Genomic DNA, 25,679 nt, shown 5'->3' with positions numbered 1-25,679 from the left:
CAGTGCTTTGTGACCACCTAGAGGGGTGGGATAGGGAGGGTGGGAGGGAGGGAGACGCAAGAGGGAAGAGATATGGGGATATATGTATATGTATAACTGATTCACTTTGTTATAAAGCAGAAACTAACACACCATTGTAAAGCAACTACACTTCAATAAAGATGTTAAAAAAAATGGAGGGGTACTTAAGCAAAATAAAAACCATTCAATAAAAAAAAAAAAATAGACCAGTTGGATTGAATAGATTTATCTACAAGACATTTCATTCCCAAAGAGCAGAATACACAATCTTTTCAACTGCACATGCAATGTTCTCCAAGATAGACCACATACTATCCTGAAGAACATACTGGGATACTAGGGCACGAAACAAGCCTCAAACAAATTTAAGAGGATAGAAATTATATCAAGCATTTTTTCTGACTACAATGGTATGAAACTAGAAATCAACTGCATAAAGAAAACTGGAAAAAGAACAAACTTGTGGGGACTAAACTACATGCTACTGAAAAACCAATAGGTCAATGAAATCAAAGAGGAAATCAGAAAATACCCCAAGACAAATGAAAATGGAAACACAGCTTTCCAAAATCTATGGGATGCAGCAAAAGCAGTTCTAAGAGGAAAGTTTACAGCAGTACAGACCTTCCTAAATAAACAAGAAAAATCTCAAATAATCAACCTAAACTACCACCTAAAAGAATTAGAAAAATAAAAAAGCCCAAAGTCAGCAAAAGGAAAGAAATAATAAAGATCAGAGAGGAAATAAATAAACAGAGATAGAAAACAATAGAAAAGATCAGTGAAACCAAGAGCTGGTTTTTGAAAAGATAAACAAAATTGAAAAACCTTTAGCCAGGCTCATCAGGAAGAAAAGAGGACTCAAACAGAATAAGAAGAGAAATTACAACCAATACTACAGAGATATAAAAAATCATAACAAAATACTACGAACAGTTACATGCCAACAAATTGGACAACCTAGAAGAAATGGACAAATTTCTAGAAACATATGGTTTGCCAGGACTGAATCAAGAGGAAACAAGACAATTTGAACATACTGATCACTGGAAGTGAAATTGAATTTGTAATTCAAAAACTCCCAGCAAACAAAAGTCGAGGATGGGACAGCATCACAGGTAATTCCACCAAAATATAAAGAACTAATACATATCCTTCTCAAACTATTCCAAAAAAGTTGAAGAGTATGGAACACACCCAAATTCATTCCATGAGGCCACTATTACCCTGATACCAAAACCAAACACACTACAAAAAAAGGAAATTACAAGCCAATATCTTTGATGAAGGACTTTGCAAAAGTCCTCAACTAAATATTAGCAAACTGAATCCAACAATACATAAAAGATCATACACCATGATCAAGTTAGATTTATTCCAGGGTCAATATTCCGAAATCAATCAACATGATATACTACAATAACAAAAAGAAGGATAAAAATCACATGATCATCTCAATAGACAAGAAAAAGCATTTGATAAAATCCAACATCCATTCATGATAAAAACTCTCATCAAAGTGGGTATAACAGGAACATATCTCAAAATAATAAAGGTTATTTACAACAAAGCCACAACCAACATCATACACAATGATGAAAAGATGATAGCCTTCCCACTAAACTCAGGAACAAGACAAGGATGCCCACTCTCACCACTTCTTTTTAACATAGAATTGGAAGTCCTAGCCACAACAATCAGACATGAAAAAGAAACAAAAGGTATCCAAATTGGAAGGGAAAAAAGTAAAACTGTCACTATTTGCAGATGACATGATACTCTGTATAGAAAACCCTAAAGCTTTCACCCAAAAACTACTAGGACTAAATGAGTTTAGCAAGGTTACAGGATTCAAGATTAATGTACAATCTGTTACATTTCTATACACTAATAACAAAATATCAGAAATAGAAAGTAAAAAAAAAAAAATCCCATTTAAAATATCACCAAGGGCTTCCCTGGTGGTGCAGTGGTTGAGAGTCCACCTGCTGATGCAGGGGACACAGGTTTATGCCCCGGTCCGGGAAGATCCCACATGCCGTGGAGTGGCTGGGCCCGTGAGCCATGGTCGCTGAGCCTGCGCGTCTGGAGCCTGTGCTCCGCAATGGGAGGGGCCCCAGCAGTGAGAGGCCCATGTACCACAAAAAAACAAAAAACAAAAAACCAAACTCACCAAAAAGAATAAAATACCTAGGAATAAACTTAACCAAGGAGGTGAAAGACCTATACTCTGAAAAGTTTTGATGAAGGAAATTGAAGATGATACAAAGAGGAAAGATATTCCATGCTCTTGGATTGGAAGAATACTATTAAAATGGCCATTCTGCTCAAAGCAATCTACAGACTTAATGCAATCTCTATCAAAATACCCATGACATTTTTCACAGAAGTAGAACAAATAATCCTAAAACTCATATGAAACCACAAAAGATCCTGAAAACAATCTTGAGGAAAAAGAACAAAGCTGGAGGCATAACCCTCCCAGATTTCAGACTATACCACATAGCTACAGTAATCAAAAAAGTATGGTACTGGCACAAAAACAGACCCGTGGATCAATGGAACAGTATAGAGCCCAGAAATAAACCCATGCACCTATGGTCAATTAATCTACAACAAAGAAGGCAAGAATATACAGTGGAGAAAAGACAACCTCTTCAACAAGTGGTGCTGGGAAAACTGGAAAGCCACCAATGCGATTAGAGTATCCCCTCACAACAAATAAAACAATAAACTCAAAATGGTTTAAAAACCTAAATGTAAGAATGAAAAACATAAAACTCCTAGAAGAGAACAGAGGCAGAACACTCTTTGCCATATAAATTATAGCAAAAACAAATGAGACCTAATTAAATTTAAAAGCTTTTGCACAGCAAAGGACACAACAAAAAAACAACCTATGGAGTGGGAGAAAATATTTGCAAATGATGTGACTGACAAGGGATTAATATCCAAAATATGTAAACAGCGAATACAAGTCAATATCAGAAAAACAAACACCCAATAAAAAACGGAAAGATCTGAATATTTTTCCAAAAAAGACATACAGATGGCTAACTGGCACAAGAAAAGATGTTCAACACCACTAATTACTACAGAAATGCAAATCAAAACCACAATGAGGTATCACCTCACACCTGTCAGAATGGCTATCATCAAAAAGTCTACAAGCAACAAATGTTGGAGAGTATGTGGAGAAAAGGGAACCCTTGTACACTGTTGGTAGGAATGTAAATTGGTGCAGCCACTATGGAAAACAATATGAAGTTTCCTCAAAAAACTAAAAATGGAGGCAGAGTCAAGATGGTGGTGTGGGAAGACACAGAGTTAGCGTCTCCCCACAACTAGGGCGCCTGCCAGCTGCTGGTGTAGGACTCTGATGCCCAAGGAGGCGGGAGGAACCCCAAAGTGAACAAGTAGGATGTAGGGGGACTGAGGGGGGAGGAGAAGTGGAGGCCAGACAGGATTGGCGTCACTGAGGCCGGGGAGATCAGGAGAGGCAGGTGGAAGGAACTCTCCAGGAAGAGTGGGAGAGGAGCGAAGGTGATTGCCCCGCCCATTTGGGCCCGGGGAGCCTGCGGAGCTCCCAGGTCGATCTCCGGCCCTCCAAGGCCCCCTCCAGGCTGTGCGGGTACTTGAGGGCATAAGATGGAGGTCAGGGTGATCAGGAGAGGCAGGCAGGAAGAGCCATCCTGAGGAACAGGAGAGGAGGGAGGGCAACTGCCCTGCCCACTTGGGCACAGAGAGCCTGCTGAGATCCCAGGCCAATCCCCTGCCCTCCAAGCCCTCCCCCTCCCCCCTGGCCACACTGGTCCTGGGGGCATAGGAGGGAGGCCCGGGAGATCAGGAGAGGGAGGTGGGAGGGGCCCTCCCAGACTAGAGGAGCAGGAGAGGAGGGCGTATGCCCTGCCCACTTGAGCCCAGGAAGCCTACTGGGCCCCAAGTGAGGTCCCCTGCCCTCTGAGACCAGGGCTAGGAGTCATGCCTGGGCACCATCTGTTCCTTGAGCCTAAGCCTACACCCCCACAGTCCCCAGGGCCTTTTGCAGCCCTCTGGGTCCTAAGCATTGGCCCTGCCAACAGCCCAAAATTCGACCTTGCTTAGGCCCCACCCTCCACAGCCAAGGCCTTTTCCCCCCATTTTTTTTTCTTTTCTTTTCCCTCCTCCTCTTTTTTACTATTGTGGTACTGATGTACCTTCCGGTTGTTGATTCATCTATATTTTTATTTTTACATTCTTTCTAACATATCTGATAGTTTCCTAGTCTAATTTTATTTTTTACTTTGATATTGTTTCTTTTTTTGCCACCCCACACAGCTTGCAGGATCTTGATTCTCAAGCCCATGGTTGGGCCAAAGCTCTGGCAGTGGGAGCTCTGAGTCCAAACCACTGGACTAACAGAGAACCTCAGACCCAAGGGAATACTCATCAGAGTGAGGTCTCGTGGAGTTCCTCATCTCAGCACCAAGACCCAGCTCTACCCAATAGCCTACAAACTCCACTGTTGGAAGCCTCAGGCTAAACAACCAGTAAGAAAGGAACACAATCCCACTCATTAAAAAAAAAAAAATTAGACGGCAAAAAAATGTCACAGATGAAGGGGCAAGGTAAAAACCTCCAAGACCAAGTAAAGGAAGAGGAAATAGGCAATCTACCTGAAAAAGGATTGAGAGTAATGATAGTAAAGATGATCCAGAATCTAGGAAATAGAATGGAAGCACAGATTGAGAAAATACAAGAAATGTTTAACAAAGATGTAGAAGAAATAAAGAACAAACAAACACAGGTGAACAACAAAATAACTGAAATGAAAAATACACTAGAAGGAATCAATAACAGAAAAACTGAGGCAGAAGAACAAATAAGTGAGCTGGAAGACAAAATGATGGAAATAACTGCTGAGGAGCAGAATAAAGAAAAAAGAATGAAAAGAATTGAAGAAAATCTCAGAGACCTCTGGGACAACACTAATTGCACCAACATTCAAATCATAGGGGTCACAGAAGAAGAAGAGAAAAAGAAACAGTCTGAGAAAACATTTGAAGAGATTATAGTTGAAAACTTCCCTAACGTAGGAAAGGAAATAGTCACCCAAGTCCAGGAAGCACAGACAGTCCCATACAGGATAAACCTAGGAAAAACACACCAACACACATATTAATCAAACTAACAAAAATTAAATTCAAAGAAAAAATATTAAAAGCAGCAAGGGAAAAACAAAAAATAACACACAAAAGAATTCCCATAAGATTATCAGCTGATTTTTCAGCAGAAACTCTGCAGGCCAGAAGGGAGTGGCAGGATATACTTAAAGTGATGAAAGAGAAAAATCTACAACCAAGATTACCCAGCAAGGATCTCATTCAGATTCAATGGAGAAGTCAAAAGCTTTTCAGACAAACAAAAGCTAAGAGAATTCAGCACCACCAAACCAGCTCTACAACAAATGCTAAAGAAACTTCTCTAAGGGGGAAACACAAGAGAAGAAAAAGATGCACAAAAACAACCCCCCCCCCAAATTAAGAAAATGGTAATAGGAACATACATATGGATAATAACCTCGAATGTAAATGGATTAAATGTCCCACCAAAAGACACAGGCTCACTGAATGGATACAAAAACAAGACCCTTATACATGCTGTCTACAAGAGACCCACTTCAGACCTAGGGACACATACAGACTGAAAGTGAGGGGATGGAAAAAGATATTCCATGCAAATGGAAATCAAAAGAAAGCTGGAGTAGCAATACTCATATCAGATAAAATAGACTTTAAAATAAAGCCTGTTACAAGAGATAAGGAGGGATACTACATAACGATCAAAGGATCAGTCCAAGAAGAAGACGTAACATTAATAAGTGTTCATGCACCCAACATAGGAGCACCTCAATACATAAGGTAAATGCTAACCACCATGAAAGGAGAAATCAACAATAACACAATAATAGTAGGGGACTTTAACACCCCACCTACACCAATGGACAGATCATCCAAACAGAAAGTAAATAAGGAAACACAAGCTTTAAATGACACAATAGACCAGATAGATCGAATTGATATTTATAGAACATTCCACTCAAAAGTGGCAGAATACACTCTCTTCTCAAATGCACATGGAACATTCTCCAAGATAGATCACACCTTGGGTCACAAGTCAAGCTTCAGAAAATTTAAGAAAACTGAAATCATATCAAGCATCTTCTCTGACCACACAACGCTATGAGATTGGAAATCAATTACAGGAAAAGAACTGTAAAAAACACAAATACATGGAGGCTAAACAGTATTCTACGAAATAACCAAGAGATCACTGAAGAAATAAAAAAATACACAGAAACAAATGACGATGAATACATGACAACCCAAAACCTGTGGGACACAGCAAAAGCAGTTCTAAAAGGGAAGTTTATAGCAATTCAATCTCACCTCAAGAAACAAGAAAAATCTCAAGTAAACAATCTAACCCTACACTTAAAACAACTAGGGAAAGAAGAACAAAGAAAACCCAAAGTCAGTAGAAGGAAACAAATCATAAAGATGAGAAATAAACAAAACAGAAACAAAGACTACAAAAGCAAAGATCAATAAAACTAAAAGCTGGTTCTTTGAGAAGATAAATAAAATTGATAAATCTTTAGCCAGATTCATCAAGAAAAAAAGGGAGAGGACTCAAATCAATAAAATTAGGCATGAAAAAGGAGAAATCACAACTGACACTGCAGAAATACAAAGGATTTTAAGAGACTACTACACACAACTATATGCCAATAAAATGGACAACCATGAAGAAATGGACAAATTCTTGGAAAGGTACAATTTTCCAAGATTGAACCAGAAACAATTAGAAAATATAAGCAGACCTATCACAAGTAATGAAATTGAAAGTGTAATTTTAAATCTTCCAACAAACAAAAGTGCACGAACAGATGGCTTCACAGGCGAATTCTATCAAACATTTAGAGAAAAGCTAACACCAATCTTTCTCAAACTCTTCCAAAAAATTGCAGAGGAAGGAACACTCCCAAATTTATTCTATGAAGCTACCATCACCCTAATACCAAAACAGAAAAAGATATCACAAAAAAAGGAAATGATAGACCAATATCATTGATGTATATAGATGCAAAAATCCTCAACAAAATACTAGCAAACAAATTCCAACAGCACATTAAAAGGATCATACACCATGATCAAGTGGGATGTAGCCCAAGGATGCAAGGATTCTTCAATACATGTAAATCGATCAATGTGACAGACCATATTAACAAATTGAAGAATAAAAACCATAGGATCATCTCAGTAGATGCAGAAAAATCTTTTGACAAAATTCAACACCCATTTACGATAAAAACTCCCCAGAAAGTGGGCATAGAGGGAACCTACCTCAACATAATAAAGGCCATGTATGACAAACCCACAGCAAGCATCACACTCAATGGTGAAAAACTGAAAGCATTTCCACTAAGATCAGGAACAAGACTATTACCACTCTTATTCAACACAGTTTTGGAAGTCCTAGCCAAAGCAATCAGAGAAGAAAAAGAAATAAAAGGAATGCAAAGTGGAAAAGGAGTAAAACTGTCACTGTTTGCAGATGACATGATACTATACATAGAAAATCCTCAGAATGTCACCAGAAAACTACTAGAACTAAATGAATTTGGTTAAGGTTGCGGGATATAAAATTAATGTACAGAAATCTCTGGCATTCCTATACACCAACAATGAAAAATCAGTAAGAGAAATTAAGGAAACACTCCCATTTACCACTACAACAAAAAGAATAACATACCTAGGAATAAACCTGCCTAAGGAGGCAAAAGACTTTTACTCAGACAACTATAAAACACTGGTAAAAGAAATCAAAGATAACATAAACAGATGGAGAAATATACCATGTTCTTGGATTGGAAGAATCAATATTGTGAAAATGACTATACTACCCAAAGCAATCTACAGATTCAATGCAATCCCTATCAAATTACCAATGGAATTCTTCACAGAATTAGAACAAAAAATCTTACAATTCGTATGGAAACACAAAAGACCCCGAATAGCCAAAGCAATCTTGAGAAAGAAAAACGGAGCTGGAGGAATCAGGCTCGCCAACTTCAAACTATACCACAAAGCTACAATAATCAAGAAAGTATGGTACTGGCACAAAAACAGAATATAGATCAATGGTACAGGATAGAATGCTCAGAGATAAACCCACGCACATATGGGCACCTAATTTATGACAAAGGAGGCAAGAACATACAATGGAGAAAAGACAGCCTCTTTAATAAGTGGTGCTGGCAAAACTGGACAGTTCCATGTAAAAGAATGAAATGAGAACACTACCACACAAAAATAAACTCCAAATGGAATAAAGACTTAAATGTAAGATCAGACACTATAAAACTCTTAGAGGAAAACACAGGAAAAACACTCTTTGACATAAACCACAGCAAGACCTGTTTTCACCCACTTCCTAGAGTAACAGAAATATAAACAAAAATAAACAAATGGGACCTAATGAATCTTAAAAGCTTTTGCACAGCAAAGGAAACCAAAGACAAGACAAAAAGACAACCCTCAGAATGGGAGAAAATATTTGCAAATGAAGCAACAAAGGATTAATCTCCAAAATACACAAAAAGCTCATGGAGCTCAATATAAAAAAAACAAACAATCCAGTTAACACATGGGCAGAAGACCTAAATAGACATCTCTCCAAGAAGACATACAGATGGCCAAGAGGCACATGAAAAGATGCTCAGCATCACTAATTAGAGAAATGCAAATCAAAACTGCGATGAGGTATCACCTCACGCCACGTCAGAATGGCCATTATCAAAAAATCTAGAAACAATAAATGCTGGAAAGGGTGTGGTGAAAATGGAACCCTCCTGCACTGTTGGTGGGAATGTAAATTGATATAACCACTACGGAGAACAGTTTGAAGGTTCCTTAAAAAACTAAAAATAGAACTACCATATGACCCAGCAATCCCAATACTGGGCATATACCCTGAGAAAACCATAATTTAAAAAGAGACATGTACCACAATGTTCATTGCAGCTCTATTTACAATAGCCAGGACATGGAAGCAACCTAAATGTCCATCGACAGATGAATGGATAAAGAAGATGTGGCACATATATACAATGGAATATTACTCAGCCATAAAAAGAAACAAAATTGCATTATTTGTAGAGAGGTGGATGTACCTAAAGTCTGTCATATAGTGTGAAGTAAGAAAGAGAAAAAACAAATATCATATGCTAACGCATATATATGGAATCTAAAAAAAAAAAATGGTCTGATGAACCTAGTTGCAGAGTAGGAATAAAGAGGTAGGCATAGAGAATGGACTTGAGGACATGGGGTGGGAGGGCAAAGCTGGGGTGAAGTGAGAGTAGCATTGACATACATACACTACTGAATGTAAAATAGTTGGCTGGTGGGAAGCAGTAGCATGGCACAGGGAGATGGGTTCAGTGCTTTGCGATGACCTAGAGGGGTGCAATAGGGAGAATGGGAGGGAGGCTCAAGAGGGAGGGGATATGGGGACATGTGTATGCATATGGTTGATTTGCTTTGTTGGGCAACAGAAACTAACACAGTATTGTGAAGCAAGTATACTCCAATAAAGATCTATTGAAAAAAATTTTAAAAACTAAAAATGGAACTACCATATTATCCAGAAATTCCACTCCTGGGCATTCACCCAGAAAAAACAAAAACGCTAATTCAAAAAGATATATGCACCCTAATGTTCATAACAATACTATTTACAATAGCCAAGACATAGAAGCAACCCAAGAGCCCATCAACAGATGACTGGATTAAGAAGATGTGCTACACACACACACACACACACACACACACACACACACACACACACACACACACACACACACAATGGAATACTACTCAGCCATAAAAAAGAATGAAATTTTGCCATTTGTGGAAATGTGGATGTACCTAGAGAATACTATGCTTAGTGAAATAAGTCAGAGAAAGACAAATACTGTCTGATATCATTTACATGTGGAATCTAAAACCTAATACAAATGAATATATATGCAAAACAGAAACAGACTCACAGATATAGAAAACAAACTTGTGGTTACCAAAGGGGAGAGGTAAGGGGAGAGGGACAAATTAGGGGTATGGGTTAACAGACACAAACTACTATGTGTAAAATAGGTAATAAGAATTTACTCTATAACACAGGGATTTATAGCCATTATCTTGTAATAACCTATAATGGACTATAATCTGCAAAAATACTGGATCACTATGCTGTACACCTGAAACTAATAAAATATTGAAAATCAACTATACTTTAATTTTTTAAAGTTACTAAAATAATAGACATGTACATACATAAAAGACAGTAGGCTCAACTGAATAAATATAGCTTCATGGAAAACTCACTACATTGTCCTTATTTTCCTCATTGGGATATAAACTGGCTCCAGTTCTGGACCAGCATTTACTACCCAGGGCACATCACCTCTTGTAAGTGACCTAGTTTCTTTCAATTCTTCTGTTCTTTACAGCTTGAGGGGTAATCATAATCTCTACCTTAAAGTTTTGAAAGGGATGTTATATACTTGTACTTTTCAGCTCATCTTATCAGATAACTGTTACCTTTTATGGTGATCTTAGGGGAGCCACTAAAATTCAGAGATCATTTCATTAAACACAGGTATCTGAAAGTTCCCATCTCAGAATCAAACATCAATGTGAATAATTAATTTGCTCCTGTGTACCTCCCTTCCTTTGTACTGCCCATTATTTGTGGGGCAGTTATTCCATTTACATTATAAATTTTTAGTATGGAATTTATTTTTTTACTCTCCTTGAAGTTGGAAAAGTCATGTAGTTCTTTTAAATTCCAAATAATAGAATTTGCTTCCCCACAATGGCCAGAAGTGAATGTTGTATACTTTGCCCCAGTCATATAACCTTGCATTCATTCACAGGAAAAATGAGGTTAGAAAAAAAGACAGTCACACTCTAAAAAATTGAAACAAGTGGCTCTGCAATTTCAAGGAAATTTTCACATACATTATATCATTTTTACCCCATAGCAGCCCTATGAAGGAGGAAGAAACTGATTTCTCATGTAACAAATGCAGGGCTGAGACATCAGGAGATAAAGTGACTCTAAGGTCTCATAACTAGCTGGTGGGTGAAAGGAGGCCAAGACTAAACCCCTCTCTGTTTCAATCACACTCTTTGAATTACATTTTTACCCTTATTGTCTTCATTCATTTAACAAATATTACTGAGCATCTTCTCAATAAGAAGGCAGGGGGTGAGTCTAGCTGAAGATACAAATGTCAGTATACCACATAATTACTGTGTTTCAGGGAGCTTACAGTCTTTTGGGGGTGGAGGCAAGTGCACAAATAAGTTTAGAACTAGGCAGAATACATGTGCTGTCGAAAAGCTTTGTTTACTGAACCACTGGGATCCAAAGAAGGTACAACTCATGTGCAATTGGTTCAACCTTACTGCCTCACATTCACTTGTGTTTCTCTGCTTTTTCTGAATGAGATTTGCAGTGTTTCTCACAATGAAAGTTAAGGATTACCTGCACCAGAATCACCTGGAGTGGTTATTACATACAGATTCCTGGGCTCCACCTCAGACCTACCAAAATAAATACGTCTTGGAACCCAGGAATTTTTTTTAAATATGGAATGCTTCAGAGACTGGTTCAAGATGGCAGAGTAGAAGGACATGCACTCATTCCCTCTTGCGAGAGCACCGAAATCACAACTAACTGCTGAACAATCATCGACAGGAAGACACTAGAACTCACCGAAAAAGATACCCCACATCCAAAGACAAAGGAGAAGCCATAATGACACAGTAGGAGGGGAGCAATCACAATAAAATCAAATCTTGTAACTGCTGGGTGGGTGATCACAAACTGGAGAACAATTATACCACAGAAGTCCACCCACTGGAGTGAAGGTTCTGAGTCCCATATCAGACTTCCCAAGCTGAGGGTCTGGCAACAGGAGGAGGAATTCCCAGAGAATGAGACTTTGAAGGCTAGTGGGATTTGACTGCAGGACTCCGACAGAACTGAGGGATACAGAGACTCCACTCTTGGAGGGCACACACAAAGTAGTGTGTGCATCAGGACTGAGGGGAAGGAGCAGTGACCCCATAGGAGACTGAACCAGACCTACCTGCTAGTGTTGCAGGGTCTCCCACAGAGGCAGGGGGTGGCTGTGGCTCACTGTGGTGACAAGGACACTGGCAGCAGAAGTTCTGGGAAGTAGTCCTTGGCATGAGCCCTCCTGGAGTCTGCCATTAGCCCCACAAAAGAGCCAGGTAGGCTCCAGTGCTGGGTCGCTTCAGGCCAAACAACCAACAGGGAGGGAACCCAGCCCCACCCATCAGCAGACAAGCTGATTAAACTTTTACTGAGCTTTGCCCACCTGAGCAATGCCCAGCTCTACCATCACCAGTCCCTCCCATCAGGAAGCTTACACAAGTTCCTCACCACCAGACAGTAGACAGCAGAAGCAACAAGAATTACAATTCTGCAGCCTGTGGAATGAAAACTACATTCACAGAAATATAGACAAAATGAAAAGGCACAGGACTATGTACCAGATGAAGGAACAAGATAAAACCCCAGAAAAAAGATTAAATGAAGTGGAGATAGGCAACCTTCCAGAAAAAGAATTCAGAATAATGATAGTGAAGATGATCCAGGACCTCGGAAAAAGAATGGAGGCAAAGACTGAGAAGATGCAAGAAATGTTTAACAAAGACCTAGAAGAATTAAGAACAAACACCTAGAAGAATTAAAGAACAAACAAACAGAGATGAACAATACAATAACTGAAATGAAAAATACACTAGAACGAATCAACAGCAGAATAACTGAGGTAGAAGAACAGATAAGTGACCTGGAAGACAGGATAGTGGAAATCACTGCCACAGAACAGAATAAAGAAAAAAGAATGAAAAGAAATGAAAACAGCCTAAGAGACCTCTGGGAAAATATTAAATGCATTCACATTATAGAGGTCCCAGAAGGAGAAGAGAGAGAGAAAGAACCCGAGAAAATATTTGAAGAGATTATAGTGGAAAATTTCCCTAACATGGGAAAGGAAATAGCCACCCAAGTCCAGGAAACACAGAGAGTCCCATGCAGGATAAACCCAAGGAGAAACATGGTGAGACACAAAGTAAGCATATTGACAAAAATTAAAGACAAAGAAAAATTATTGAAAGCAACAAGGGAAAAACGACAAATAACATACAAGGGAACTCCCATAAGGTTAACAGCTATTTCTCAACAGAAACTCTACAAGCCAGAAGGGAGTGGCAAAATATATTTAAAGTGATCAAAGGGAAGAACCTACAACCAAGATTACTCTACCCGGCAAGGATCTCATTCAGATTCAACGGAGAAATCAAAAGCCTTACAGACAAGCAAAAGCTAAGAGAATTCAGCACCACCAAGCCAGCTCTACAACAAATGCTAAGGAACTTAAGTGGGAAACACAAGAGAAAAAAAGGATCTACGAAAACAAACCCATAACAATTAAGACAATGGTAATAGGAACATACAAATTGATAATCACCTTAAATGTGAATGGATTAAATGCTCCAACCAAAAGACACAGGCTTGCTGAATGGATACAAAAACAAGACCAATATATAGGCTGTCTACAAGAGACCCACTTCAGACCTAGGGACACATACAGACTGAAAGAGAGAGGATGGAAAAAGATATTCCATGAAAATGGAAATCAAAAGAAAGCTGGAGTAGCAATACTCATATCAGATAAAATAGACTTTAAAATAAAGAATGTTACAAGAGACAAGGAAGGACACTACATAATGGTCAAGGGATCAACCCAAGAAGAAGATATAACAATTATAAATATATATGCACCAAACATAGGAGCACCTCAATCCATAAGGCAAATGCTATCAGCTATAAAAGGGGAAATCAACAGTAACACAATAATGGTGTGGGGCTTTAACATGTCACGTACACCAATGGAGAGATCATCCAGACAGAAAATTAATAAGGAAACACAAGCTTTAAATGACAATACACCAGATAGATTTAATGGATATTTATAGGACATTCCATCCAAAAACAGCAGATTACACTTTCTTCTCAAGTGCACACGGAACATTCTCCAGGATAGATCACATCTTTGGCCACAAATCAAGCCTCGGTAAATTTGAGAAAACTGAAATCATATCAAGCACCTTTTCTGACCCCAACACTATGAGACTAGAAATAAATTACAGGGAAATAAACATAAAAGACACAAACACATGGAGGCTAAACAATACGTTACTAAATAACCAAGAGATCACTGAAGAAATCAAACAGGAAATCAAAAAACACCTAGAGACAAATGACAAAAAAACCCACAACAATCCAAAACCTATGGGATGCAACAAAAGCAGTTCTAAGAGGGAAGTTTATAGCAATACAATCCTACCTCAAGAAACAAGAAAAATCTCACATGAACAATCTAACCTTACACCTAAAGGAACTAAAGAAAGAAGAACAAACAAAACCCAAAGTCAGTAGAAGGAAAGAAATCATAAAGATCAGAGCAGAAATAAATGAAATAGAAACAAAGAAAACAATAGCAAAGATCAATAAAACTAAAAGCTGGTTCTTTGAGAAGATAAACAAAATTGATAAACTTTTAGCCAGACTCACCAAGCAAAAGAAGGAGAGGACTCAAATCAATAAAATCAGAAATGAAAAAGGAGACGTTACAACAGACACCGCAGAAATAGAAAGCATAATAAGAGACTACTAAAAGCAACACTATGCCAATAAAATGGACAACCTGGAAGAAATGGACAAACTCTTGGAAAGGTAGAACCTTTCAAGACTGAACCAGGAAGAATTAGAAAATATGAAGAGATCAATCACAAGAAATGAAATTGAAACCATGATTAAAAATCTTCCAACAAACAAAAGTCCAGGACCAGATGGCTTCACAAGTGAATTCTATCAAACACTTAGAGAAGAGCTAACACCCATCCTTCTCAAACTCTTCCAAAAAACTGCAGAGGAAGGAACACTCCCAAACTAATTCTACGAGGCCACCATCACACTGATACCAAAACCAGACAGAGATACTACAAAAAAGGAAAATTACAGACCAATATCACTGATGTATATAGATGCAAAAATCCTCAATAAAACACTAGCAAACAGAATCCAACAGCACATTAAAAGGATCATACACCATGATCAAGTGGGATGTATCCCAGGGATGCAACGATTCTTCAATATATGCAAATCAATCAATGTGGAACACCATATTAACAAACTGAAGAATAAAAACCATATGATCATCTCAATAGATGCAGAAAAAGCTTTTGACAAAATTCAACACCCATTTATGATAAAAACTTTCCAGAAAGTGGACATAGAGGGAACCTACCCCAACATAATAAAGGCCATGTATGACAAACCACAGCAAGCATCACACTCAATGGTGAAAAACTGAAAGTATTTCCTCTAAGATCAGGAAAAAGACAAGGATGTCCACTCTCACAACTACTATTCAACATAGTTTTGGAAGTCCTAGCCACGGCAATCAGAGAAGAAAAAGAAATAAAAGGAATACAAACTGGAAAAGGAGAAGTACAACCGTCACTGTGTGCAGATGACATGATACTATACATAGAGAATCCTAAAGATGCCACCAGAAAACTACTAGAGCTCATCAATGAAACTGGTAAATTTGCATGATATAAAATTAATACACAGAAATCTCTTGCATTCCTGTACACTAACAACGAAAGATCAGAAAGAGAAATTAAGGAAACAATCCCATTTACCACTGCAACAAAAAGAATAAAATACCTAGGAATAAACCTACCTAAGGAGGTAAAGACCTGTATTCAGAAAACTATAAGACACTGGTGAAAGAAATCAAAGATGACACAAACAGATGGAGAGATATACCATGTTTTTGGATTGGAAGAATCAATAATGTGAAAATTACTACCCAAAGCAATCTACAGATTCAATGCAATCCCTGTAAATTACCAGTGGCATTTTTTTTTTACAGAACTAGAACAAAATATCTTAAATTTGTATGGAGCCACAAAAGACCCTGAATAGCCAAAGCAATCTTGAGGGAAAAAAAATGGAGCTGAAGGAATCAGACTCCCTGACTTCAGACTACACTACAAAGCTACAGTCATCAAGACAATATTGTACTGCCACAAATACAGAAATATATATCAATGGAATAGGATAGAAAGCCCAGAGACAAACCCACGCACCTATGGTCAACTAATCTATGATAAAGGAGGCCAGGATATATAATGGAGAAAAAACAGTCTCTTCAATAAGTGGTGCTGGGAAAACTGGACAGTTCCATGTAAAAGAATGAAATTAGAACACTGCCCAACAGCATACACAAAAATAAACTCAAAATGGATTCAAGATCTAAATGTAAGACTGGACACTATAAAACTCTTAGAGGAAAACATAGGAAGAACACTTCAACATAAACCACAGCAGGATCTTTTTTTGACCCACCTCCTAGAGTAATGGAAATAAAAACAAAAATAAGCAAATGCAACCTAATGAAACTTAAAACCTTTTGCACAGCAATGGAAACTATAAACAAGATGAAAAGACAAGCTTCAGAATGGGAGAAAATATTTGCAAACAAATCAATGGACAAAGGATTAATCTCCAAAATATATAAACAGCTCATGCAGCTCAATATTTAAAAAAAACAACCAAATCAAAAAATGGACAGAAGACCTAAATAGACATCTCTCCAAAGAAGACGTACAGATGGCCAAGAGGCACATGAAAAGCTGTTCAACATCACCAATTATTAGAGAAATTCAAATCAAAACTACAATGAGGTATCACCTCACACCACTTAGAATGGGCACCATCAGAAAATCTACAAATAAATGCTGGAGAGGGTGTGGAGAAAAGGGAACCCTCTTGCACTGTTGGTGGGAATGTAAACTGATACAGTCACTATGGAGAACAGTATGGAGGTTCCTTAAAAAACTAAAAAGAGAACCATATGACCCAGCAATCCCACTACTGGGCATATACCCAGAGAAAACCATAATTCAAAAAGACACATGCACCCCCAATGTTCATTGCAGCACCATTTACCATAGCCAGGTCATGGAAGCAACCTAAATGCCCATTGACAGATGAATGGATAAAGAAGATGTGGTACATATATACAGTGGAATATTACTCAGCCATAAAAAAGAACGAAATTCGGTCATTTGTAGAGATGTGAATGGAACTAGAGACTGTCATTCAGAGTGAAGTAAGTCAAAAGAGAAAAACAAATATCGTATATTAACGCATATATGTGAAGTCTAGAAAAATGGTGCAGATGAACTGGTTTGCAAGGCAGATACAGAGACACAGATGTAGAGAACAAATGTATGGACACCAGGGTGGGAAAGTGAGGGGGGTGGTGGGATGAATTGGGAGATTGGGATTGACATATATACACTAATATGTATAAAATAGATAACTAATAAGAACCTACTATATAAAAAAACTAAATAAAATAAAATTCAAAAAATAATATGGAATGCTTCATGAGTTTTCATGTTATCCTTGCACAGGGACCATGCTAATTTTCTCTATATCACTTGAATTTCAGTATATGTGTTGCCAAAGCAACCATGACCATGGGAATTTGTATTTTTAACAAGCTTCAAGGTCATTCTGATGCACATTCAGGATTTAGAATCACTGTTTACCCTTGCATTTGGGTCTTTAAAAGAATATATTCATATATATAAGAATATATTTTTATATATAGAATGTATAAAGTAATACGAAGATTAAATCATAAGATGGCATTCACTTTTTGTCATACTCTACTCCATTTAACATTGCCCCACGCATGCTGATTCACTAAACTACTACTTGTCTCTAAAATATTTTCATTAAAATATTCTCTCTCAATCTCTTTCCCTCCCTCACTCCCTTCTTCCCCTCCCTCTCCCTTTTTCATCTATTACCAAATTCTGTGATACATTTCCCTCACACCGAGAGCTACCTTAACCTCTCAAAGAAAAACCGTGTCACTGACAGCACCGCACAGTCCTGGTTAGTGAGTATCAGCATCTGTACTAAGTATGTTCTACCATGTTTTCTTGAATTAAGTGTGCTTGCAACGTTTGACAATTCCCTATACCATTTTCTGGTGAGTTACGGTAAATAATTTTCACTCACAGTGCTACCAAAAGATAGAGTGCATTTCTTATGGTACTGCCATAAGAAATATAAAGAGCATCATGTTGGATGTTAAAATTTTTTTAACTCAAGATGACTTTAGGGAAATGGTTGTAACAAAGGCAAAGGATCAGCAGAGGTGCAGGGTGGTGGAAATCTTTTGACATTGAAAGGATATCATAACATCCCTCTACCAGTGAAGATAAACTAACAATTACGAGTGGTAATGGGAAGAAACTATGGCTTGTGACATCTGGGGATTTAAAGAGAAGAAAAGAAATCCACTTAAGAGGAACCTCTGCACTCAGGAATTTGACCAAAAGAGCCTGTTCACTTAAGCTGCCCTGGAATGCACACTGCTGCAGTTAACAGGGAACACCTACAGTGTTGCTGGGACTGCCGTGTCCACAACTGGCAACGTCTCACTGCAGCCAATGGGAATAGCTACAAGATGCTACAGCAGTGGTTCTCAAACCTCAGAGGATCACCTGGAGAGCTTGTTAAGAAAGAGTCCTGTGCTCCATGGCCAAAGATTCTGACTCAGCAAGTCTAGGGTGGGGACCTGAGAATTTACATCTTTAACAGGCTTCTAGGTGACGCCTGATGCTCCGGGTTCTCAGAGCACACTTTGACTGGCACTGACCACTATTTGTAATAATGGAACAGTTTTTTTCTTTGCATTAAAATAATATGTATTCATCAAACCTAAACACTGTGTCCATTATTTGCATCATGGCTGAAGAAACTTAGGCAAGAAGAAAACTCATTGGACTGGCACTATTTTACCTGAAACATAATTATGTCTTACAATTACCTAATCCTCTCCCTTTGACTATCAATCATATCTATTAACCTTTTGTTGGTGTGCTTTGTCTACATATCATGAGGGGTGGGGTGGAATCCAAATGTTAATAAGTGTTAAATTACGGAGTTTTAAAAATCAAATCAAAATAGCAAAAATCATGAAAAAAATAATTCATGAAAGCTGACAAGCCTTCACCCTTATCATCTCAAGGTTAAATAATGATCAGAATTCTTTCAGCTGAAGTACTTACGTTGCATCTTGACGTTTGACTATCATAAATAGACAACTGAGCTATTAGGCTCTATTTTTCATTGCAGATGAAACTGATGCATCTTTGTGCAGTGTAGTCTGACATAGTAAAATTGTTACTCTCTAGGTAGGATATTCATAAAAATGTAATTATTGTAATCAGAAGAGTCTTGAAGCTCATGAGAGGGGATTGCCAGATTCATGATTGGCAGTTTTCAATCACTTCACATATAATAAAGAAACTTCTTAACGAAGCCCTAGGAATCACTAATGTCTTACAGGGGGAAACTATTCTGAGCAAACAACAAAGGGTGTTGGGAGATGGTGGTGAGGACTCAAGTTGGCCTCCTCTGCCTGGCTTTGGGCAGGACTGGATGGAGTCCTTTAACATATTTCCTCCGGTTTACTCACCAACAGGTTTAACTAGCATGCTATTTGCTGGGAGAGTGCTTTGAAAAGAAAGAGATCATGGAAAGACCACTGTACTGGCTAGAATGCATTTATCATGTTCCTGCTTGAGTTCATAACTTGCTAGAGAAGTAGCCCCAAGTTGCTGTGCGTGCACTCCACCACATGGGGAAAATGTAGCAAGTGCCATCAGTGGGATGGGGCCCTTGCTTAGTTGGAGTTCCCAGTGTTCTTAATGGCCCAAGTGCTGGTTTAGGCAGCATGCTTAATAAATGTAGAGATACCGCACGCAATCGTATGTTGGTGGGCAAGAGAAATAAAAACCAACAAAATAAAGTCGACAGGCTGTTCAATTTGAAGAAGAAACTAATTTACTCAAATGAGAAAGCAACTTTGTTTTTTACTTCCACTGTCTCTTTTAAAATTATCCAGTGAGGGAATGTTCTTTCCCTGCCCCTGGATGAAAACCTCCATAATCCTATGACTGGTTTTAAATCACTACCAGGTAATGAAAAGTCCTACAGCCACTTTAAGTCTCCAACAGTCTCAATTAATAAGTGAGAATACCCAATCTTGTGTAATAATCAACTCCTGGAATCAGATTTAAAGGTGAAACTTTTCCCTTTATTCTCTGGGGCCTTGTGCAGCCAAGAAACTAGGGAATGGGGGCAAGGTCCATCTTTTCCTTTCCTCTACCTACTGTTTCCAACTATCTGCTCCATTTCACTAAACATGGTTATTCCAGGGCCAAAGTGGGAAGAGGGAGAAGTAAGGGCGGAGTGGGGGGAGTTCTTAATTGACTGGCTTCTCTTTCTCAGCTAAGCTAGTATACTGAAAAGCTGCCTCTTCCTGGTGTAGAGTGCGCTCACGGTTCTTCAGACACCCACCATCCCCCATCGCTGGGGACCTCTCACCCGAGGTTCCCTAGATTAGCTAAAACTTCCTCAGCTTTGTCAAAACTCCAGCTTCTCCCCTTGAAAGCCTGAGAGCCCCTCTAGGTGGCCCTGTTGGACAGGAACGAAGTCTCAACCTCTCCCTCTTTCCCCTCCTCCCCTCCTCCTCTCCTCCCACCCCGCCCCTGCCCCACTTCTCTCTTTCTCTCTCCCAACCCAGTCCAGCCACCTCTCCTTTGCACCTACCGTTAGAATTCTCTTTCCTTTTAGTTTCCAAGTGGGAGCAAAACTCCAGTCGCCAGCACCCTCCAAGCTGCAGGTGTAAAGCTTCCTGAGTGAAGCCTTTTCCATGAGAAAGCAATTTTGGAGTGGGAGGGGCTTTCAGATTATCTTCCTCCAGAGAAACCTCATCACATATCTTCCCTGTCCATCTTCAACCCCCTTTTTGTCATGGAGAATGGTTGTTCTCTGCTCTTGTAGAGAATCCTGAACTAGCTGTAACGTCCTGGAATTTTCCCGGCACCACTTACCGACACTCTTCACTCACTGGAAAAGTTTAGCCTGGCCCCTCTTCTTCCTCTTGGCAGTGGTCTTGCCCTCAGGCTTGTACTTGTTCTGCCCAGAAGGTCGTCCTAATTCTGGGGTTTAGTTAACACCCCACTTGGCTGCCACACTAAGTCCTGCTCTCCACTCAGCCTCTTTCAGTAAGGAAGGTGATATTTTGACCTTCATCTGCTACCTTTCGTATTGTTTCACAATTTGTTCAGAACCTGGGTGGGGAAGACAGGTGCTACTTATTGAGCCCTCCTCAGAGGCCCTACATCTTTCTACCTTGAGTGTTCCCAAAGGATTGGAGTCATATTACCAGTGTTTTGGATAACCGCTTTAAAGATTTCTATCTTTTTATGGCTCTCCTCTTTGGCTTGTCACGTATTTCATCTTGATGTCTCAGTAAGAACTTCTTATTTGACATTCTGAAATGTGTCAAATGGGAACTAAATAGCTAAAAGGTTTTAGGGTTTCCTTGAGGAGTAATTGATTATAACAACAATTTGATGGCATATATATAGCCATGAAATGAAGATCTTTTACATAAAACTTTAAAATATTTCGGGAAGAAAAATGACTTTCAAGGAGACTCAGATTCTTTCTTGGTTTTGCCAAAGACGAGCTATATATGATCATGGGTAAGTCGCTCCATCTCTCCAGACCTAATTTTTTTCACTTATAAAATGAAGACTTTGGCTTAAAAATCTCTCTGGTCCTTTCCCACGTATTACAATGAACCTGTGAGACCTTGAAAGGAAGTGGGAGAGGGCTTCCCTGGTGGCGCAGTGGTTGAGAGTCCACCTGCCAATGCAGGGGACACGGGTTCGTGCCCCAGTCCGGGAATGTCCCACATGCCGCGGAGCGGCTGGGCCCGTGAGCCTGCGTGTCTGGAGCCTGTGCTCCGCAACGGGAGAGGCCACAGCAGTGCAGTGAGAGGCCCACGTACCGCAAAAAAAAAAAAAAAAAAAAAGAATCCGCCTGCCAATGCAGGGATCACGGGTTTGAGCCCTGGTCCAGGAAGATCCCACATGCCGCGGAACAACTAAGCCCATGAGCCACAACTACTGAGCCTGCACTCTAGAGCCACAACTACTGAGCCCATGTGCCACAACTACTGAAGCCCTTGCACGTAGAGCCCATGCTCCACAACAAGAGAAGCCACCACAATGAGAGTAGACCCCACTCGCCGCAACTAGAGAACACCCGCGTGCAGCAACGAAGAGCCAGTGCAGCCAAAAATAAATAAATAAAATTTATTTTTAAAAAAAGGGAGAAGGAGAACATCTCTGTTGCTCAGCAGGCAGCGCTGGTGATATGGGGGGAAGGTTAACACCACAGGCTCCCATGGTATTCATGAATGTGGCCCTTGCTCTGCTCACTCAGACATAAATGCTTACTGTGTACATCTGTATACTAAGACACCTGGATGTGAAAGATTTAACCCTGTGATTTAACTTGTGAACATGAAGGAGAAGCTACACTGTTCACCAATACTGCTAAACATTTGATGTTTTTTACCCAACAAACATTTACTGAGCACTCACCATTCTTTGTACAGAAACGTGAGATTGGGCTTGGGGTGCAGTGGGTACAGAGTTTCCTCTCAGAGCACCACGGTTACATATAAGGGACAGACCTACAGGAAGCCCATAATCAGGATGGGTTGAAAGTAGAGTGAAGGCCCTGTGATGGTCCACACCCTTGGTCCTGTGCTTCCAGAGACAAAAGGTATTTCCATTAGGAGAATGACAGTAGTGCTTCTCTTTTCCCTTTCCTTTCTTTTTTTCTTTCTTTTTTTTTTTTTTAAAGACATGACTATCAGTCAGGATTCAATATGTTTACAGCTTGACTACTTCATAGAAAAACGTGTCTATAAAACACCTGGTAGTTATGAAAAGGGGTAAGGCCCACAGAACCAGATAAATATATTTATTCAGCTGTCCCAAGCCATTACCAATCTCCTTACACCCAAGGACTGTCTGTCCCCTCCTAAATTTTATTTCTAATATTCTAGCTACATAGGTAAAAAAAAAATTTTTTTCAGAAAATCAAAGTCCTACCTTCATAACTATCCTTAAGTACAAACACTCTTTATGGCATTTCAGACCAGCTTTGATACTCTGAACCAGAAGGATGGTTGCAAGTGCATTTATCTTGTGTATCAAACACAGTGATAAAAGAAAAAGTTACTTGTCAATGCAGCTCAACAAGTATTTCCTTAGCACCTTTCCTGTACCTGGCTCACTGAACTAAGGACATCAAAGATAGCAGAGATTCTGGTATGTTCTCCAAGCCACTGTGTCAGAGTAAACAGTGAGCCTGCTGCCTGACCCACAACCTATAGACAGCAAGGCTGCCCCCAGTGAGCTCTGAAGTTACCCTTTGCTCTTATCTCATCTCCAAAGCTGAATTCTAACCCTGCCTTCTTCCTTTCTGTGACTTTTCCAAGATAAGCTATGCTCACCTGCTTAAATGTATCACCTTATGCATTTTCAAAGGCTTTGAATTTTATTGTGCTAATGGACATTTAACTCACTCCGAATTCTGATCAGGTAGCTTTTCATAGGGAGGTAGGCTCTGCCTTACTGTGTCTAAGTACCGGCTATGTTGAAATCCCTTCTAGGCAGGATCCCTAAAAGAGGATATTTCCATTGAACACATGGGTAATTTTGCTTATTTAGCAAAGGAGAAGGGACACCACCTGAGAGGTATTCCAAACAACGAGACATGTTGGGAAAACCTCCAAGCAGGCAGAGAAGTTGGAAGGGGTTGTGCCATAATTAAGGTGATCATATTTTCCTAATCAGACACAAGGGCAGATGGCCTGACACATGGTCTGAAACAGGACAGATTATTTGAAATCTGGGATGTATGATCACCATCTTCACAGTGAATGAAGCCAGTGAGACCGGCAGCTGTTCAGAGTGAAAGTCATTACTGATGAGTCTCTGTACACTGAGGAATCCAGAGGAGTGGGTGGAAGCCTGTTGATGTCATCCACTTATGAGCCAGGGCTTCCTCACACAGCACAAAGAAGGTCTGTTACCAAGGGTTTCATGGAACCACTTGCTGTCATCACCTTGTCTGCAAGGACAAAGGTGCAATCTACTGACCAAAAATCAATGAAGCTTTGCTTCCAAATAACAGTCTGGGAATGCAAAATACAAGCAGGAGCATAATGTTACATGTCAGTTATATCTCAATTTAAAAAAAACAGAAGCAGGAGCAAGCACAGACAGATCATCAGCTATCCTTCACTTTTTTGGTTCTATAGCTGCTTCTTAAGACAGATTTCAAACATCACACTATTTTTAAAAAATTAAATCCTCATCACTCTGCCTGCTAATCTTGTGCATTCAATTTGAAACTTGGGAATTGTTTAGTTGCAAAGGAGGAGATTCAGAAATTCCAGTTCTCCTACTTAATATGAGTACTATGTCCAGCATAATATAATAGGAGCAAAGTCTCCCTTTGTTGCCAACACTCAAAGTCAACTCTTAGTTATATGCTTTGAGAATGAGCCTTGGAAAATATTTCCACTCTAATTCCTATCACCAACATAGAACGTTTAGGCCTCTATCTCCACTTTTAAGTTACTGTATGCTTTTTCAACTTGTATCTTATCAAAAAACTGATTTTAGGGCTTCCCTGGTGGCGCAGTGGTTGATGCAGGAGACACGGGTTCGTGCCCCGGTCTGGGAAGATCCCACATGCCGCGGAGCGGCTAAGCCCGTGAGCCGTGGCCGCTGAGCCTGTGCGTCCGGAGCCTGTGCTCCGCAACGGGAGAGGCCACAACAGTGAGAGGCCCGCATACCGCAAAAAAAAAAAAAAAACCAAAAAAAAAAAAAAAACTGATTTTATTTTAAAAATGATATCAAAACAAGTTTATTTTGATGATTCAATGATTTATGCTATGTGTATCACCATTTTAGCTCTATTAGAGTGGTTAAGAGAGACTTTGATTTTATAGGAAACTCAAGGTCAAAGTCTATAGGGTTTTTTTTCCCTACATCAGGGCTTTAAATAGTAAGCAGAAACACAAAAGAAGTGTATTTGAATATATCTGGTGTGTTGTTTATAGCTGCAAATGATCAACTATAAGTGGGTTAAATACCCCTTTTTTATAATCTCACATAAGAAGTCTGGAGGTATGGCATTTGCAAGGTTGGCTATTTCAGTGGCTCAATGACTTACTGAGCATCTGGATTCTTCCCACATTTCCATCCCATCATCCTGGGCACATTGGTGTTAATCCTTTAGCCTGCTCCCTATGGTCAGAGGATGGTCATTACAGCACCAAATAACAACCTCACACCTCATGTAAAGAACCAAAGATGACAGTATCCTCATAAAGAGGTAAAGAAAGAGTTTCCCAGAAACCAGGCACTTTGGAAAGTGGTCAGCCTCTTTAATGGGAAGTGGGCTCTCTGTCAGCCCATGAGAGGGACGGAAGTTGAATAGACCACCAACAATATCACCATAGGTGGGAATTGAGAAAATGTTTA

The 25,679-nt window shown here is 39.4% G+C and overlaps 1 long non-coding RNA gene and 1 other non-coding gene across 3 annotated transcripts in view; both read right to left on the bottom strand.

Annotated features, from left to right (window-relative positions):
• Nucleotides 1-25,679, bottom strand: part of LOC131751597 (uncharacterized) — an 82,611-nt gene that overhangs the window by 27,676 nt on the left and 29,256 nt on the right. The gene's annotated exons all lie outside the window — the stretch shown is intronic.
• LOC131751668 (U6 spliceosomal RNA) lies at nucleotides 17,610-17,713 on the bottom strand. The gene has a single exon (XR_009334240.1). It is a non-coding gene; the product is annotated as a U6 spliceosomal RNA (small nuclear RNA).

This window comes from Kogia breviceps, chromosome 2 (assembly GCF_026419965.1).
Source record: "Kogia breviceps isolate mKogBre1 chromosome 2, mKogBre1 haplotype 1, whole genome shotgun sequence".
Lineage (NCBI taxonomy): Eukaryota > Metazoa > Chordata > Mammalia > Artiodactyla > Physeteridae > Kogia > Kogia breviceps.
Note: the sequence above shows the minus strand (reverse complement) of the source record. Positions and strands in the feature narration are given on the sequence as shown.